Consider the following 15,685-nt stretch of genomic DNA (forward strand, 5'->3'; position numbering starts at 1 on the left):
AATTTCATCTCCTCGGGCAGAAAGTTTGGCACAAAACCAGCCATCACTTAGAGCTTTGTCTCTCCAGATGACTGGTGGGAAAGTCAAAGTGGTGGATGCTGAGCTGCAGTTGTCATTTTGCTGTTTTTCTAGATCTGCTGCAAACAAAACTTAACATTTCCTGCAGATTTTTTACACAAAAAACACAATCAGAAAGGGGGAAGATTATGTCTTTTGAGCCACTCCGAGACGTTAACAGTGAAACATCTGCAGGAAGTTCTTAGTTTATTTGAAAGTAGCTGAACATTGATCACAAAAATAACAAAGTAGAAGTCAGTAGAAATAATGACTGATTATAAACTGCTCTAGTGACAGAAGGAGTGGTAAATATGACATGACTGTAGAAAAATGAAATTACATTGTACAAAATGTATCTGGTAATTATAAGAGGTAAACATGAAGGAAGTGCAGACTCCTCACAGTGAACATTAGAAATAAAAAGCCAATCTCCCATAAGTAAGCCTCTATTCAAATAAAGGTCTGTATGGAAGCCCATTTCTGCCAGTGTAAAAAAAATCCCTGTAAATCACAATGATGAAAAACTAATTCAAATAATGAAACTTTAAGAAATTGCTTAATATCTCAAAATAATACAAATTATTACTACGTTATGAAGTCATTATTTTGAGAAAGCTTCATTATTTTGAAATACTTAGTCAAAATTTTGAGACATTAACTCATTATTTTTAGATACGCACTCATTATTTTGAAACACTAGGTACATTTTTAGAAATATGACCTCATTATTTTGAGGTAACAAGTCACGATTTTGAGAAAGCTTTTCACTATTTTGATAAAGACAATTACAATTTTTTGAGCACTGACGATTTATCGGTGCAAGTCTAATTATAAAGACTTACAGAATCTTTTCTCAGCACACTGGCACTAATCGGCCTCCATAGCTTCACAGATCTGCAGCTGAGATGAATAAAACAATCCACACAAAGCAGAATCCAAAACACTGGAAAATAAATTCTCCTGCATTATAAGCTTTTAAACCATTCCAACAGTGACACTGAACAAAGAGGGCTCACGCCGTCCCGCTCCTCTCGCCCTGTTAACTGTGAGCTGTGGTGGACTGTTAAACTGTTGGAGCTCCATCATGTGAGCAGCTGGACCATCATTAACTCCTCAGAATCTCTGTCTTTTAAATGGGGATCAACAACAGAGCAGAGAAACACCAGAACTCTCTCTCCTCATCTCACTGTGACAGATGACCCTGAACGCATCGTTAGGCTCCGTGCTGCGTTTATGAGCCAGTGCGAGACTATTGATTCTCTGTGTTGTTGTCTGCAGTGTGCTGTGAAGGGCTCTCAGTGTAACGATGGGTCGTTACAGGCAGAAAGAGGCAGTTAGAGACCTGATACACAGTCGTACTCTGAACCTGAACCGCTATGAACTCACAGAACACACCATCACAACATCTGAGCTTCTTAAAACGGTTAAAAAATTATATTCAGTTCAATTTTGAGGTACTTGTCCTTGTTTATCTTCATTTTCTACTACGTCATACTTCTTCTCCACATCTTGGAAGTAAATATTGTAATTTTTACTTCTTCAAACCGCTGATCTTTCGATTGGTGGACGACCCGCTCTACCTCTGAGCCACAGCCAAAGCTCAGAGTATTTCTACACTGTGGTATTACTACTTTTACTTAAGTAAAGGTCTGGATACATCCACCGTGAGCCCGGTCTCACTCCGAAGTCGTCAAAATCCAGCGCTTGAGCAGTGACTTGCTGTGTCAGAAACCAACGAAAAAAGGCATCCTTTAATGTCGGCATGATATGCGGCCAGTTGCCATTATGGTGTAACGGCGCTGGACGGTGTCAGGAGGACACGCGGGGGGACAAGAACAAAAGTTAAGGTGGGGAAAGTCCAACTGAGGAGGTGAGAGTGGGGGTGGATGGGTCCAACAAACACCGACTTTCACTCGAGAGAGCGGTGTTTGTGTCCCACAAGATTTTAAAGCCAAACCCTGTTCGTTTTTCCTAAACCCAACCACGTGTGTTTGTTGGAAAAAAAAAAGTTGATTCGTGGTGTACCAACAATCTAGGTTGATAAACAGCACTACAGGTAAGAGGAAGAATATGTATTTTTTATTTAGGGTGAACTGTCCCTTTAAGGAATATGATATAATATTTATAAACAGTGTGTGTATTTATTAATAATTGAATAGTGTAATTCTCTCAATAAACCTAAGAAGGTAATCTGCAAAAAAAGTTTTCACAAAAACACATCTCCTCTTATGTTAGCTATGTACGAAGTAAATAACTAATAAAATGCAGCAGTCGATATTAATTTCATATCAATAATCAATAAAAACATCCAAATGAGACGCAGCTGCATCCATGTAGACATTGTTGGTAACGGGCGGAGTTACGCAGAGAGCATCTGTGTTCTCTCAGCTGTGAAACATTTAAGTGTTGTTTGTATTCTCGCTCATCACCACTGTTGATGCTGATGAAGCTCGTTTTGGGGTAAAAAACCAAATGTCTGGCTGCGGTGGGAGGGATCATCGACTCACTTACACACACGCACATGTGCGCTCACACAAACACACACACACACACACACACACACACACATATCCATGCGGAGAGCTCAACCAGGCAGCACAAACCTCTGTTTCCTCTCCCCGCCCTCTCCACCATCTGTTACGACACACCTGTGCACATGCTCCCGACACACAACACCGCCGCCACCACTGCTCAGAGACCACCCGAGTCGCCATGGCAACCGGCTCACGTAAAGTCGAGGCCCGGGTTAATGGCCCCCATGACTGAGTGTCAGACTGACAGCGGGGGAATCCTCGGTGGGGCTCCGCTCAGCCACCAGGAAGGAGAGGCAGGAAGAGGAAGGAAGAGGAAAACACGGCGACAGATGGCGAGTTTCCCCCCTCCCCAAGGGCCCGAAACTGCGGTGGTGATTCCAGCGATGCGTCGAGGAATCATTATGAAAATGTATGACAGACAGCGAAGCATAAACTCATTTGTGGGCCTGAGAGAAAAAACATGCTCCGAAGTGATTTATGTGGCTTCTCCAACACAAGCTGTTACCACCAAACCAAACGGTGCGATCGGCGTGAAGGTCAGAGGACGCTGATGAAGAGCCGGGGAGGGAGGTGAGAAAGTGCAAGACAGCCACTCGGTCTCAGAGTCACGCTTAGGCCTTGTTCAGACTGCCAGACCAAATCCGTTTTTTGGCATAAACACATTGATCTTACAAAGTCTGGACAGCAAAAGCAAAACTAGCTACCACCTGCAGCTGTACGCCTCTACGAATCAAGTTCCTCTCATCCATGTCAGTGAAAACATGGATGCTTCACACACAGAAGATCTATACAATCAGCACAGTTTGAGATTAGAGTCACCAATTCAGTATCTGACCAAATGTCTCCCCTTCTGTTCCTGAGATATGATTTTTGATAATGGCCGCAGAGGTGTTTTTGTAGAACATTATAACGTCACAGTGAAGTTGACCTTTGACCTTCTGAATACAAAATGTCACCACTTCATTATTTCATCCTGTCAGACATTTGTGTAAAATGTTGTCGTAGTTAGTGTAGGAATTCTTGAGTTATAGCCAAAAACCATCCTTCCCACCTTCCCCAAGCATAAGAACTGTTTTGCAATATTTCAGGATTTTCTTTCCCCCAAATCTTTGATGTTTCCACATATGCACATTAAACCAGGTGAATGTTAACGCGCCTAAAGCTGCCTGGGAACAAGACAAATCTTTGAGCTTACGTTCTGTTTGCTCTGAGAGATGTGAAAGGATCCCCGTCACTTTGGACAGCAACTTGAGATCTGACGGGCCAATTACCATTACCAATTAAAAACCATTCATCTAGTATGGGGTGTGTACTTTGTGCTTATGTTGCTAAACATGTTTGTTTAGCAGCTGTAATATTTCCTAGGTGGAAGCTTGTTGATCACTAAGTCTTTTCTCTGGTGTCACCAGCAGTTTCCAGTGTGTGAGACACGTTTTTGGGCACAAACTGCACAGAGAATATTACAATAAGTATGCAGTATGTGTAGTTCAGTAAAGACTGCATATGTAGTATAACTTGCATTATCGTTGTAGCTCCAAACTTCACCTTTGGGAAGTGGGACAAAAATGCATGTTTCTTTAAAGTTCTTCAGTTCCTACATTATTTTTTATTTTGGGGGAACATGTGTCTGAAATGATGCACACAACATCTAAAAACTTTTCCCTCTGATGAAAATGGTGCAGAGGTTAAAAAAGTCTTGGAATCATCAAACTTTAAATCTCCTTAAAGTGGAAGTTTATAAAGGTTTCGAGAGGTTAATTGAGGCTGAATCCTGTGACTGTACGGCTCTCTGTCTCAGTTACCTGGACGCCACCTTCCTCTCCGATCAAAGCAGAACTGGTTTAAAGCTCGGGGCTGCGAGAGTCTGATCTGAGGGCAGCTGAGGCCTGAGAGAAACTGGAGCAGCAGATCTTTAAAGTGAATGTCAGCGCTCTGCAGGATTGAAGAGACCAGGTGGACGGACCAGACAGGATCATACAACACAGGAATATTTGGTATAATTAACTCATTTTCTGTCAGTTTGGAAGATAGAAATCAACTGATAACCCAACAAAGACTGGCTGCAGCTCAGGATCTGTGGGATTATGGATGAGCACTGACTGTCTGCTTTGTCCCCGTAATGTATTCATGGTCTTACATTTGTCTTTCTCTAAAACAAAAGTATATACTGTCCTTTGAGCAGGAATAACTTTGGAGATGATTTCCACAGTCTGTGTTGGCATCTATGAAATCCAACTCCAGAACATGCCGTACTTCAGTAAGTCTCCAGTACAGGCTGATCCAATTACATAACGGCAAAGAATCTGGATGTTCCTGCAGTTTTAATGTCACTCGTCTGTTAATTGTTGGACTGAAACTGAAGTGTCTTAAATTGCAGAAATTAGTGTCATCGAGTTCTTTAGAAAAAGAGAAATGACATTTGTAAGAGAACAAAGCACAGTATTAGTCGGACATTTCTCTATTCAACTGTGTCTCCGTAATATTAACGGAAATCTCTCAGTGCAGTTTGATTTTTTGTTTGTTTTTTGTCTCGCAATAATTACGTGATCCCTCACTGGCTTCCCACTCACAGACATTTCCAGTTGCGTTAATTGTATTGCATGACCAAGCTGGAAGTGCTGCTACTAGATAGTACTGTGTACTGTTTGTAGAGAGATAAACACTCTGGGAAAAACATTCTGTAATTAGAATTTCATCCTGCCACAGCTCCCCAAAATCCTTAATGTCCTCCCAGCTCTCACTAATGATCATTTCAGACTCAACTGTGGTCCGGGTTGAATTTCAGAACGGGGACATTTTAGGCTTTCGGGGGCTCCTTTGAACGATACATCAAAGACTCTGAGTGTATCTGTCAGGTCAGAGTTATTTTGGTTACAGTCAGGTGAAAGGGACCTATTATCCTCTTTTTCAGGCTCTTTTTTGTATCCCCACTTTCTACTTGAACATGTTTACATAGTTTGATGGTTTTATTTTCCTCATACTGTCTGTGCTGGAGCACCTGTATTCACCCTCTGTCTGAGATTCTCTGTTTTAGTGGCTGTCTCTTTCAAGCCCTTCCGCTCAAAAAGCCCAGTCTGCTCTGATTGGTCAGTGTTTTCGGGTCCTCTGCATCCCAGCCTCTCGGCATGGTCATTTCAGCCCAGGAATGAGTGTAAAGGAGAGTAGTGGTACTTTCTCCCGCGAAAAAACTAGAATTACCACTCCGTGGTTGTATGCCTCCGCGCACCAGTCAAGTTTCTCTTATAGTTTACATCCATGTCAATGAAAACATGGATGCTTCACACACAGAAGATCTATACAATCAGCACCCAAGATTAAAGTCACCAGTTCAGTATCTCTCGCCTTCTATTCCTGAGATATGACGGTAAATAATGGCCAGAAAAGTGTTTTATGCAGAACATTATGATGTCACAGGAAAGGTGACCTTTGACCTTCTGGATATTAAAGGGATAGTGGACCCAAAAATGAAAATTCAGCCATTATCTACTCACCCATATGCTGATGGAGGCCCTGGTGAAGTTTTATTTATTTATTTATTTTTTTTAAAGATTATTTTTTTGGGCTTTTTGCCTTTAATATACAGGACAGTGTGAAATGGGGAGACAGAGAGAGTGGGGGGTTGACATGCAGCAAAAGGTTGCAAGCTGGAGTCAAACTCGCGACCGCTGCAGCGAGGCATCACCTCTATACATGGGGCGCCGGCACTATCCACTAAGCTACCGATGCCCCAGGCCCTGGTGAAGTTTTAGAGTCCTCACATCCCTTGCGCAGATCGGCGGGGGGAGCGGCTAGCACACTTAATGGCTGACGGCGCCCCAGACTAACGTCCAAGAACACAAAATTGAATCCACAAAATATCTCCAACATGCTCATCTGTAGTGATCCAAGTGTGCTGCAGCCCCGACATAAAAAGTTGTTTGGAAAAACATCATATGAACTCTGTTGTTAGCCTCACTGTAGCCTGTAGCTCTGACTGCTTCTCTGTGCTCCGCGTTCTGCAGCACACTTGGATCACTACGGATGAGCATGTTGGAGATATTTTGTGGATTCAATTTTGTGTTCTTGGACATTAGTCTGGGGCGCCGTCTGCCATTAGGTGTGCTAGCCGCTCCCTCCTCCGATCTCCGCAAGGGATGTGAGGACTCTAAAACTTCACCAGGGCCTCCATCGGCATATGGGTGAGTAGATAATGGCTGAATTTTCATTTTTGGGTGCACTATCCCTTTAATGTCATCACTTCATTATTTTAACCTGTTAGACATTAGTGTGATATGTTGGCATAATTAGTCTAGGAATCCTTGAGCTATGACCAAAAATGTATATTTGTGAGGTCACACTGACCTTGACCTTTGACTTTGGACCACAAAATTCTAATCAGCTAATTCTTCAGTCCAAGTGAACGTTTGTGCCAAATTTGAATAACTTCCCTCAAGGCATTATGAGATATTGCCTCCACAAGAATGAGACAGATGCAAGATCACAGTGACTTTGACCTTTGACCCTTAATAAGCAAAATCTAATCAATTCATCAGTCCAAGTGGACATTTGTGCCGACTTTGGAGTTATTCCCTCGAGGTCTTCTTGAGCTATCGCGTTCATAAGGATGAGACGTACGTATAGACAGACAACCCGAAAACAGTAATGCCTCCAGCTGTGGAGGAATAATGAAAGCTACAGTGGTGGGTAAAGTACTGAAATTCATACTCAGATAAAAGTACAATTAATCTAATAAAAATGATTCAAGTAAAAGTAACAAAGTACCTGGTTGATAAAGGTTAGGGTGTGGCCAACACAAAAAATGAAATGTGATCACTTTTAGGTTTTTTGATTCTTCGTTCGCTGGAGGCACGCAAGAAAAAGTTTTCTTGATCTCAACATAACCTGGGGTGAGTAACTGATATACATGAGGTCATCTGGGGGCTGTAGTACTGCTTTAATCCAAACTGCCCCGCCATTTAGACACCCTCCTCAATGCAAACTACAAACTGAACCAGTCAAACCACAGTCAGTACAACCCTGACTGAGCCCAAGGCCTACTGAAGAAGACAGGTTTATTTATACAGTCCAATAACACAAATCACAAATTTGTGTCAAGGGGTTTTACAACCTGTTCAGCATTTGACAACCTCCATCCTTGGATCAAGCTCTTGACTTTTTACTCGGGTTATAAAAAGACTGAATAGTCTGAAGTAACGACCTGAAGTATTCCTGGAAGAGGCTGGTCAGGATTACTAATGTGCCATTTGGCCATTGTGGTACTTTTGACAGCAGTATCCGCTCTCTTCTCTGATATCTCCCAACATCTCTGAGTTACACATGAATCGAAGTCAGAGCTGATATATTTCTTCCTTTCTCTTTATTCTGAAATTTATTTTTAGATCTTGTAGTCGGTTTTCATTTTGATTCATTCTACCTTTTAATTTCAATATGCTCTTGCACTACTAACGCTAGATTTTTTTTGTCATTTTTGTCTCTGCATTCTTGTTGTTGTGTCATGTCTTATTTGTGTTGTACAGTGGGGTGGGGTGATCGATTTTATTTCCATATTGTCCAGTCGTGATTACTCAAGATCGCTGATTGGAGATGCGATCACCGGGGGGCTGTGGTTAGTTATGTCACAGCACGCCAGTAAAATGCCAGCATGGATGACTGAAGCCCTATTCACACGGGACTGGTATTACCTGGTAAATTATAATAACTGCAGAGATTGTCTGTGACCTTAATTAGGGTCCGGGCAGCTAAGCTGCCAGGACACTATTGTTATCCTAGGTATTCTTCTTCTTTCTTCTTTCTTCTTCTGAGGAAATCATACTTCCCATGGGTGAAAACTCACCAAACTTTGCACAAAGGTCCAGTCTCATGCCAGATATCCTCAGCTGTAAACTCAAGCCAATAGTCCTGATGGTGGCGCTACAGCAAGCGTCTAAAGTTCAAAACTTTGAAAATTCATAACAAATCAACCATACGTGCTACAACTTCACAACTTTCATCAAACTGTAGCCCCAATACTGAAGAAACTTTTGTACATTTAAACCTATTAAAAATTATGAAGTTCATCACTCTGTTTTTTTCAAAAACTGTAAAACTTCTTAAACCTATCTCCTCCCACAATTTTTGCTCAATTGACACCAAACTTGCTACAGAGCATCTTCAGACTGTCCTACAAAAACTATGTTTCTCAGATTTTTGATTTATCAAAAATTGAGCCTACAGTGCATCAAAATGTTTGACTGTAAACGGTACTGTAAACATATACATGCAAATTCTTGCTAAATAAATCTTCAATGTTCATGAAAAAAATGACAAAATTCTAGAGTCATGGTAGATGATGTGTGGCAAATTTCAGAATTTTATCTCAAAAACTGAATTTTTGACAGCATTTTGAATTTTGCTCTAATGTGAACAATTGGAGTCAATGTAAAAATGGCAATTTTAAACATCAGTTTTTCACTTATGGAGCAAATCAATCATTGTTACAAACAAATTACCAACATCTCCATGCTGTCTAGATGCAATATGTGTATTTTCAGATTTTTGTTTCGATAACTGAATTTTTTACAGTGGTTTGAAATCTGCTTTTCCATGCATGGACGGCTGCTAAACCTGCACGTCTGGCTTAGTCAATTTGTGAAGCTACACATGAATTGTCACTGACTAATTAGCTCAGTGAGATAGAAATTGATTCTTAGTCTCAGAGGTTGTGAGTTCAAGCCTCAGCTGATGCAAAAGGCAGATTGTGTTGCTAAATTCCTAAATGTCTTCCAATTCTTCTGCTTGTTGCTCAGAATTGCCTAAAAATGCCCGGACCCGACACATTGCTGCACAGCAGCTATAATTAAGTGTGCATCTGCCATGTACATAATTTGTCAAATAAAAAATTTCACTGCATTTGACCAAACACAGAAGGTTCATTAAGGGTTTAAAATTCACTCGTGCTGACGGGGATCACCAGGTATGCATGCTGCTCCACCAGGAACTTCTCTACACATTAGGGCGCACCTTCTAAAGATTATTTTAATAACATTAAAAGGAAAAGTGTGTGTGAGATTTAGGGGTATTTGGTGGCATCTAGGATTATACAGTAGGTTGCAAACAAAACCAACCCAAAATCCTCCTGGTTAGAATTCCCTCAGTGGTCGTCGTTCTGGAGGATTTTACTGGAGGCCAAATTATCCACAGACATCCTTTCCTCTCCAAAACACACAAACCTGGTGATTCAAGCCAGTAAAACACTGAAAAAAGCAGTTTCATGGTACAAATCAGTGTCTCCCCAATACTGTTTGGCATGTTGGGGATGGCACTTGCTAATGTGTGCAAATGTCCCTATCTAGAGCTAGTATCTGGTTTGTCTGTTCTGGGCTTCTGTAGAAACATGGTGGTGCAACATGGGGATCTCTGTGAATGAGGTACTGCTCCCTTTGTAGATATAAACGGCTCATTCTAAGAAAACGAAAACACAACAATTTATATTTTCAGGTGATTTTACACGAAAGAAAACACACTTCATATATTATATGTAATTTCTGCCAATTTATCCCCCTAAATCCTCCACACTGGACCTTTAACACCTGATAGTACATTCGTTAAAATCATCTAAATATCAGCTTAGAAAAAACAACTGTCCATTATCCCTTCCATGGTCGATATATGATCTGATCGCCAGCTGGCACAAGCCTATTATACAGTATGTATTTGCACAAAAAAAAATAAAATAAAGAAAAGCGGTTACTTTTATGTAAAAAAAAAAAAAGCTCTAATTATTCCAAATGATTCACAATTTCTTATTTACAGTTATGATGATGAGTAAATTTTTAAATACAGTAACCATCTCAACCCCCAACCCTGGCAGAGCTTACCCCAGAGAGCTACATAAAAATAAGACATGTATTCACTGTATGAGGATGTCTGGTGTTTGTTTCCTGTTAAATATTGGACTGCAGATGTTTCAGTTTTTGGAGACATTAGGATTCAGCCCCTCTCTTTCTCTCTCTGCTGTAAACTGGTGATATGTTCTCTTCATTTGGCCCAGAGCGACCTTTCCCCCTCACACAAAATAAAAAACACCAGTTAAACGACAGCTATGGATGGCAGGCAATAACACTGTGGTTGGCATTGATTTGCTCGCCACAAGTGTGAGGAGTCATGAGAAAGATAAGCAGCAGAGTGAAGCTAATCGCTGCTCACACACTGCTTTTTTTTATTTAAGGAGGAGCAGAATAGATTTGTGAAGCGTCAACAACAAGTTTTATACTGTTCACCCCCCCCCCCCCCCCCCCCCCCCAATGTAAAGATGCACGACACATCTCCACTTCCTCCCACTATACAAAAATGAAGCCAAAATATCCCAGATACGGCCGCTGCCACATTGTGCTGGTGACGTCATTTGGNAGATGGACGACACATCTCCACTTCCTCCCACTATACAAAAATGAAGCCAAAATATCCCAGATACGGCCGCTGCCACATTGTGCTGGTGACGTCATTTGGAGCCAGTGTCTGTGCAGTAGCAATTTCCGCTGTGTAGAGTTTACACTCATCCACCCGCCAATCGTGGGCAGCACTGTTGATGGCAAGCACACCCATTGGCACACATAGCTGTCAATCATGGCGTCGCGCCTCCTTCTTTATAGCATCAAATTACTAATTAAAACCAAACTTATCTAAAAAAATTAACATTCGAAAGTTGTAGTTACACTGTTTGGCCACTATGTAAAATTGGCTTCACAGTCCGGGGCGCTTCTTGGGGGCCTGGCTGTCGTGCCGTCTGTCTTTTTGTACAGTCGTTGGTTGAGACCTGTGGAGTCATTGAGGTCTCACAGCAGCTTGTGCATTTGAGACACATCAGGAAGCTCATTTCTTTTAAACGGATAAAAACTTATGATGTGTCAGTTAGAGGGCTAAGGGCTAAGTGTCAGGGGAAAGGGTTGGGACTGGGCCTTATAGGATTGGGTATTTATGTCGAAAATTCTCATTCTAGCTCCTGTACAGAGGGACACACGTCACATCTGACACTCTGATAACAATGAAGAGAGATGTGAAGAGGAATCCAGGGGGGTCCTGAACATGTCTGGCTGAAGGATCAGACAAATCAGCACTGCAGGATGAATAATGACTACCTGTGCAGACCTTAATCCACTCAAGTGTGCAGGGCGTCCCGTCTTTCGACATTTATGTAAAAGGAGACGAATGCTACATGAATATTAACATGTATTTTATGCACTGATGGAGTTTAGTCATCTCTTTTGTCACTGTGATCATTTTAAAGAAGAAGGTCTTGTCGTAATAGTGACACAGGTACAGTCCACAGCAAAGTATAAAACTGTAACCTTAAAAATCAAGTGTCTCTTTATTTCAAAACCACCTGACAATCCAGAAATATCATAACTCCTTGAAAACGTATTTCTGGAGATATAACCCGACACGTATCAGAGTGAAGAGTGAAGCGCATTTTCGTGCAATTTTTGTTCTCCAAGATAAATCCTGGCAGTGTGAAGTGGTTGTAGACGCTGATAATAACACTAATAATAGCACCGTTAGCATATTAATATGATAAAGTAGCTCATCAGTTGAGGTCAGGGGAGCTGGATTCCCGGGAGGAGCTGATGTGGGTGGAAGCTGCATGTTAATCGTCTCTGGGATCCTCCGGCTGAATATCAAAGCCTGGTTCATTATGTATGGAGGCAGCGTGACTCTCTCCCGGCGGCCCTGACTTCTCTCCGTCTACCTGTGAATGTGCATGTGAACGCCCCCCCCGGGCAGCTGGTGCTGCGTTCAGGGAACCCGGCCCCTCTGATGTGCTTATTAGTGATTCTGTGGCTTCTCTATCTGTTGGCCTCAGTTGTGGCCGGCGCGCAGCTGGCACTCAGCCTGCACACAGACGACTGCTGCTGCTGTTACTGTAAACGTCAGTGAGTGAGCGTCCTGCTCCAGATTCTGCTGATCAATTCAGGTCCGCCATAGTTTGGTTGAAGTCTGAATAAACCAGTGGAACTCAAGTACCTTACTTAAGTACAACTTCGAGGTATTTGTAATTTAGTATTTACATTTTTTACTACTTTATACTTCATCTGCACGTGTCTGAAGGAAATATTTGTATTTGAAAACTTTTGTTACTTTACAGCTTTGCATTATTGTATAAACTAATTAATATGAGCTCCACTTTTACCAGCTGCATCATTAAAGTGATAAACACATGAATGCACTGATAATTATGACCTAGTTTATACTATAGTTTTCGGAAACAGGCAATTCTGTATCATAAGTACTTTTACCTTTGGTACTTTAAGTTTACCTTTGTACCTATACTCTTGTATTTTTACTCAGGTAAGATTTTAAATGCAGGACTTCTACTTATCACACAGCAGTTTGTTTAGAGTGGTATTTACAACCCAGTTGCAAGAATAAATGTTTGCATTGTATGTTTCTGCAAACTACAGATTGCATTTTTAAATTTCAGATTCAGGAAATAAGTTCACACTTTACTTTATGTTTCAATTTTCAATTATGTGTCATGTTTTATGTTGTTGTGGTTATGTTGTTAATGTGTGGTTAGATTTAAGCACAAAAACACTTGGTTATCTAAAAAAACAATCATGTTATGATCATGTTTGGAAGTAAAATTGGAAATAAATATTCAAATTTTGTTGCCACAACCACCGCTGATTATGTGCTGACTTCCCCTTAAAAAATCCCTGATTGTTCTGGCCACAAACTGCACTGGAAATGTGCTGACATTGCATTAAAAATCCCCGCTGTTGTCACTACAAACACAGCTGGAAATGTGCTGATGTTGCCTTAAAAAATCCCCGCTGTTGTCACCATAAACACCGCTGAAAACTCGCCAACATCGCTTTAAAAATACCTCGTTGTTGTTGCCACAAGCATTGCTGGAAATGTGCCAACGTTACCTCATAAAATGCACTTGAAATGTGCTGATGTCGCAGAAAATATACCAGCTTGTTGTTCCAACAAACAGAGCTGGAAATGTGCTTAGGTTGTGTTAAAAAAAAAAATCACCTGTTGTAGCCACCAACACTGCTGGAAATGTGTCAATATTGCCTTAAAATATCCCTGGTTGTTGTCGCCACAAACATCGCTGGAAATGTGCTGTTGTCACCTTAAAAAATACCCATTTTTGGCGCCACAACCACCGCTGGAAATTAGCTGACGTCCCTTGAAAAATTCCATAGTTGTTGTCACCACAAACACAGCTGGAAATGTGCTGATGTTGCCTTAAAAAAATACTTTGCTGTTGTTGCCACAAATTGCACTGGAAATATGCTGATGTTGCATTAAAAATACCAGCTTCTTGTTGCCACAAATACAGCTGGAAATATGCTGATTTTCCCTTAAAAGATCCATAGCTGTTGTCACTATAAACAAGCTGGAAATGTGTCGATGTTGCCTCAAAATATGTTTGGTTGTTATGGTGCTGGAAATATGCCAGCATTGTGTAAAAAAACCAGCCAAAATTGCACAAAAAATTTGCTGATGCCTTAAAAAAAAGCCCTGTTGTTGTCACCACAATCACTGCTGGAAATGTGCCAGTATTGCCTTAAAAAAAACAAACAGGTGTTGTCACTACAAACACAGCAGAACTGTATCGACGTTGCCTAAAAATATCCCCGGTACCTCTGGAAATGTGCCGATATGTTATTAAAAAATAGAGCCCAAATGTAAAGACCTTTTTTTTCTTATAGTGAGAACAAAGACGGAGTAAATTTGAGATGGAGCACACAGAGTGAAGACTGTACTGTATGTAACTGTGACAAATAAAAACCCAAAGCATTCAGCGTGTTAATGATGTTTGTTGATCTAAATCCATCACAGATTAATTCCACTGTGAGCTCTGATAATTTTAGCCCAGACAGTGAATATTTAACAGAGCAGTGCAAACACTGAATTTCTCACTCCACAAATAGACATTCAACTTGATAAACTATGTGGTGAGAGTCTGACAAATCAGCAGATGAGTACATGATGAGTTAATTATAGTGCACAGAGAGACAGAAACCCTCTGCCGTCATCTTCATCAACAGGAGGCTCCCATGGTTACCGCCAGCACAGCCTCCCGAAAACTTCAAGTACAAATGAAGATCTGCAGCGGGGATCAGTAAATGCTCTGTTACAGAGCAGTGTTTTAATAAGACATTTTAATGGAGGCCTTAATTAAGTCACTCCCACGACGTGACAGAGAGGAGGAGAGGAGGTTTACATCAGTAATGGGGACATTTACATATCACCAGCCTCCTCGCCGACGCCCCCACAACCAAAACCAACATCGTGATGGCAGCAGATGCAACACTTTAACATCAGGTAGGTAACTGTCTGCAGCCCCCGTCTGAGAGGTCGACTAACAGCTATACTATACACAGTGATGTTTAAACACTGGACAGAAAATCATGTTCATATTCTGACATGTACTCCAGTGGTGGAAGAAGCACTCAGATGTTTTACTTTAAGGAATACTTCACGCACAAAAGGACCATTTGTACATCAAATTCTCACTGCGTGTTACGTGGACTTGGTTTTTCTCGAACACCTCAAAGTCGAACAAAGAACCCAAAACCATGAAAATTCATGATGAAATGAAGTCACAGGGGACCTTGTTTTAAATCAGCAAAACTATTTCAAAACATTAATTTATAACCTTTCACAAGACTCATGCAGGATAACCCAAGACTCCTTTAGTCATATGCTCAGCGCTTCACAAACACATTCACTTTCACTGAAACCTTACTGTTTAAAACACCTCCTCATAAACAGTCCTAAGCATGGACGAACAGCGTGCCTGCAGTGTTTATAGGGCCATGGTCTGAGGTTCATTGTGTTGCTTGCAAATTACTTGTACAGTATTGTCTTACTATAGAATGACAAAAACTCTGTGTGTGTGTGTGTGTCTGTTCCACGTTTTTCTCCTCACTGACTTGGTCAATCCATGTGAAATTTGGCACAGTGGTAGAGGGTCATGGGAGGATGCCAATGAAGCAATATTACATCAATTGGCCAAAGGGGGGCGCTATAGCAACCGATTGAAATGTCAAACTTTGAATGGGCATATCTCATGCCCCGTATGTGGTAGAGACATGAAACTT

General features: G+C 41.2%; 2 protein-coding genes across 3 annotated transcripts in view; one reads left to right on the forward strand and one right to left on the reverse strand.

Moving 5' to 3' along the window:
• The window catches only part of cadps2 (Ca++-dependent secretion activator 2), a 633,342-nt gene that overhangs the window by 88,321 nt on the left and 529,336 nt on the right, over window positions 1-15,685 (forward strand). The window lies entirely within an intron of this gene.
• Window positions 1-15,685, reverse strand: part of LOC126407707 (metabotropic glutamate receptor 8-like) — a 212,319-nt gene that overhangs the window by 5,823 nt on the left and 190,811 nt on the right. The window lies entirely within an intron of this gene.

Source organism: Epinephelus moara, chromosome 20, assembly GCF_006386435.1.
Source record: "Epinephelus moara isolate mb chromosome 20, YSFRI_EMoa_1.0, whole genome shotgun sequence".
NCBI classification, from domain to species: Eukaryota; Metazoa; Chordata; class Actinopteri; order Perciformes; family Serranidae; genus Epinephelus; species Epinephelus moara.